Below are 4,516 nucleotides of genomic sequence, written 5' to 3'. Positions count from 1 at the left end.
TCCTTGCTTCTTGTTACACATTCATTCTTTGCATGGCACTTGCTTTTTATCACAGCAAGCAGCAAAATCCAGCTTTGCAAAGAAATGATATCAATGAAAAGAAAGTAGAAGAATCTAATGTTGGCAGATTTTATTATGAAAATTACACCTCAATAAAGCTTACTTTTAAAAAAAAAAAGGACAAACAAAACCCAATGTTGACAGGATGGAGGGCACTAGAAATTCTTACGCATTTCTGGAAAGGGTATAAAAAAGTTCCACAGGTTGGAAAAAAATTTGGCAGCATCCACTGAGGGTCATACATACACAGTTACATGATGTGGCCCAGAAATCGTACTTTTAGCTGTGCTATACCTTTGACCTGTGCTCTCCAATATGATAGGTGCAAGCAACATGTAGCTACTGAACACTTGAAAATTGCTAGCGCCACAGGTTGTAATGATAATATTTTCATGTAATAAGTCTCCTAAAACATTAAAATAGAGTAAAATAGAAAATTCAAAATTCCTTGTGACAGGTTTGAAAACTAATAAAGGGAAACGTCACTAAAATGAAGTCGGGAGACCAGAAGTGGGAGCTCTCATGGGGTACCACTCAAGTTCAAAGACAAGAAGTATCGTCAATTACATACCCAAAAAGAAGAAGCATCAACAGGAAAGAATCTTCAATTACAGGCCCCAACAGAAAGACATGCACGTTGCATCTCCTGCAAGAAATCAGCAACTTGGCAATGAGAAACCTTCAGCACCCTGAACTTTCACTTTTCTCCAATGGACTTGGGTTCAAAACAGCCTCCCTCAGCTTCCTCCTCTTTCTCTGTAAAGTCAGGTTCCTTCCTCTCATTTGTTTGTGGGACTTGCCTATGGCTTTTGCTGTAGCTTGCTTGTCCTCAGTTGCAATTCTTCCGCTATTCCTGAATAAACACTTTCTGCTGGAAAAAAAGAAAAAAAACCGACTTTTATATATTTTTATTTTTATAAATTTTTAAAATTGATTTTGTGTATTTGTTTTTGGCTGCGTTGGGTCTTCGTTGCTGGGCGAGGGCTTTCTCAAGTTGCAGTGATTGGGGGCTACTCTTCATTGTGGTGGCTTCTCTTGTTGCGGAGCACGGGCTCTAGGCGGGCAGGCATCAGTAGTTGTGGCATGAGGGCTCAGTAGTTGTGGCATGAGGGCTCTAGAGCATAGGCTCAGTAGTTGGGGTGCACGGGCTTAGTTGCTCCACAGCATGTGGGATCTTCCCGGACCAGGGCTCGACCCCGTGTCCCCTGCCTTGGCAGGCGGATTCTTAACCAATGCGCAACCAGGGAAACGCTCAAAAGTATTATTTTGAAAGTCAACACTGGCATTATTCTGTTGGAATGGGGTGCTCTAGAAAAATGTGTATGTCCCCCAAAAGTCATAAAAAAATGTTCGTACCATTTCAGAATATCCTCAAGTGGAAACAACTGAAATGTCCAACAGTTCAAAACTACGTGGAGTTATATTCTTACAAGGCATACACACAGAGACAAAGAACTACGTGAAAAATAGGGTTAAATTTCATAGACATAACGTTGAGTGAAAGAAGTCGGACCCATGCCCCTCCATCCCCCCAAACCCAGTGCATGCCCTGTGATTCAATTTATGTGAAAGTAACAGGCAGAGAGGTTGGCAGGGGTATGTGTGTGATTACTCTGAGCTCTTGCATGGGAAGAGTCATGAGGAAGCCTTCTGTGGTCTGGTAATTTTGCATACCTTAGTTATTTAGGTTGCTTCATCAGTTATTCAGGTTGGTGTACACTGGTGATGGTTTGGGAAGTGTACACTCTTTGTACTTTATGCATATTATGCCTCATTGTTTTAAAGTTTAATGCCACTTGGTTATTGGTAAAGTGATGTTGATACTTTTCCTTCTGCTTTGTCCTGGGCTAGGAGGGAAAGTAAGTTCAAAGTAGTTACTGTGATATTTTTGCTGTCCTCAGATTTTTGGCTTCCCTTCACTATCGGATATCTGACTACTTACGCATATGCTGCTCACAACCATTACCTTAAGCTGACATTCCACTGTTAATACTGTGTCAAAGAGAGAACCAAGTGTTCATGACCAAATCTGCTCTTTTAAGAATCAATATGAGTCAAGGAATGTGGGCGGTATATGAAATTGAGAAATTCTGATGAGGAAAGTAGTTCAATTAGGCTTAACTAACTCACAGGTGCCAAAGGGGGACACTGGCAGGTAGTACACAAAGAATAGCCGCCACATGCATTTCACCACTCAACTCTCAAGAATTTTTGAGCATCCACACATAGCCAAAAGCGTTTACCTGATTAGCTCGGAACTTCACTAGATTAAACCCTCCTGATAAGCTGTTTGATGGCTTTCAGCTATCTGTTCCTCCAGGAAAGGGAAAACTCCCCTTTCTCAGGCTTTGTGTGTGTGTGTGTGTGTGTGTTTCCTCTCTTCTCTTTTCTGGCTTTTTTATAAATCCTGCCTTTGTTTAATGACAACATCCTAATAACTGTTTCCCATTTTTATTAGTAACCATGTGAGCTAACTCCTTCAAAATCTCTTTACTACTTGAAGCAAGTCAGAAAGAGAAAAACAAATATCGTATATTAACGCATATATGAGGAACCTAGAAAAATGGTTCAGATGACCCGGTTTGCAGGGCAGAAAGAGAGACACAGATGTAGAGAACAAACATATGGACCCCAACGGGGGGAAAGCGGCAGAGGGGTTGGTGGTGGTGGGATGCGTTGGGAGATTGGGATTGACATATATACACTAATATATATCAAATAACTATTAAGAACCTGCTGTATTAAAAATATTTTTTTAAATTCAAAAATAATCTCTTTACTACTAATGTTGAAGTATGATTTTCATATTCACATGTGTATACACTATGTTGGTAGCTTTGAAATCTATTCTTGGGTGGAGACTGCCATGGAACGGGAAAGTTTAGGCCTTCAATGGTTGGAAGCTAGGTCCTTCTTAGTCTTTAAAGAGACAGTTTCCAGTTAGTATGTGTTTAACAAACGCATCGTCATTCTCTCTGCGTCTAACGTCGTTGCTTCTCCAATGGTCCTGTTTACTCTTTCTCCTCTTCTTCTTCATTTCATTAATGAGTTTGGGGAGGTTTGTAGGCCTACCTTTCAATCTTCTCTTCCTTTTGATATATTGGAGGTTGAACAAGGAAGGGATGCAAATCTCAGTGAAGTTTTCTCAGTTACCCGTGAGCATGGTGGCCAAGGGGAGGGGCTCTGCAGGCAAACTGCTTGGGTCTGAGTGCTGGCTCTCACTGTCACGGGGGGTGGGTGGTGGTGGTGGTGGTGAGACCCTGGAAAGGTTAGCTCAGCTTTTCCGTGCCTCAGTGTTCTCATCTGCAACAAGGGGTGGTAAAGTCCTACACTATCTTCCAGGGTTGTTATGTGGACTTAGTAAGTGATTCCACAGTAAAGCACTGAGGAACAGTGCTGGTCACTGAGTAAAGCTCGAGCAAGCTGGTATTATCGTTATTATGAAGTCTTTTATTTCCCCTTCTAACTGTACCACTGCTGACTTTCAACATTCCCCAGAACAAACTGCGATTGTTTAAATGTTTAGCTGACCTCTTCTCCCTCATGTTAGTGACCTGCATCTGGGAAATTGGTTGCTTTGGATGGTGATCGAACTGGTGATCTAAAGGCAGTGGGGGACTGGATCCAGCTTCATCAGATTCTTGGACCTTGGGCAGGCATGACGATCGTTTAGCTCATGGTAGACAATCTCTTGCACATGTTTCTATAGCAAGAGCTTTTCATAGATAGTCAGACATACCTTAAGTATTATAAGAAAAGTGCAAGTATGTACCAGTGACCTGTCTTTGTGGGTGTTGTTGTTGTTGTTTGAAGAAATCAAAGGAAGAAAATAGAATTTACCTGGGAGTTGTAGATTTCCTCCTTCAGGTATGACGGAGTGTTTGTAGCAAGCTAGCATTCACCCTGAAGACGACTCAATCCAGTCTGGATGAAAGCAATTCTGTTTGAAGGCTTTGGAGAAATGCAGCTAGGACCCACAGGATCCGCTCCAGAGAGAGAGAAGCTCACTGGAATGAACCTAATTCTCTACCTTTTCCCCTTAGGCCCAAAGGGCACTTGCCCGAACCCCCGGCTCCCGCGGCTTCTGGGAGCTGAGGAGTCGGCAGCGGGGGCGACCCCTGCACTCGGGGGCATAGCCGTGGATCCGAGGACTCTGCGGTCGGTGCGGGAGCCCGAAGGCCGACTGTGGGAGGCTCGGGGGTCCTCCCTTCGGGCCAGGCGAGGAACCCTGAAAGCAGGGCCTGTCGGAAGCCGCAGTCTCCTTGCCTGAGAGATCTCGGGGCTTCAAGGTTCATTCTGCAGTTTAAAAAGTTGGCGACTAGGATAGTGGTGGCAGGACCTACGGATTTCAGGGATGCGCCACTAAGCGGCAGCACCCGCCGTGTTTCCGTAGTGTAGCGGTTATCACGTTCGCCTCACACGCGAAAGGTCCCCGGTTCGAAACCGGGCGGAAACA

The 4,516-nt window shown here is 43.8% G+C and overlaps 1 non-coding gene across 1 annotated transcript; it reads left to right on the top strand.

Moving 5' to 3' along the window:
- Window positions 1-4,443: 4,443 nt before the first annotated feature.
- On the top strand, window positions 4,444-4,516 carry TRNAV-CAC (transfer RNA valine (anticodon CAC)). Its single transcript has one exon. It is a non-coding gene; the product is annotated as a tRNA-Val (tRNA).

This window comes from Balaenoptera ricei, chromosome 1 (genome assembly GCF_028023285.1).
Source record: "Balaenoptera ricei isolate mBalRic1 chromosome 1, mBalRic1.hap2, whole genome shotgun sequence".
Taxonomy (NCBI): Eukaryota; Metazoa; Chordata; class Mammalia; order Artiodactyla; family Balaenopteridae; genus Balaenoptera; species Balaenoptera ricei.
The sequence above is the reverse complement of the archived record's forward strand: the minus strand, read 5'-3'. Positions and strand labels throughout refer to the sequence as shown.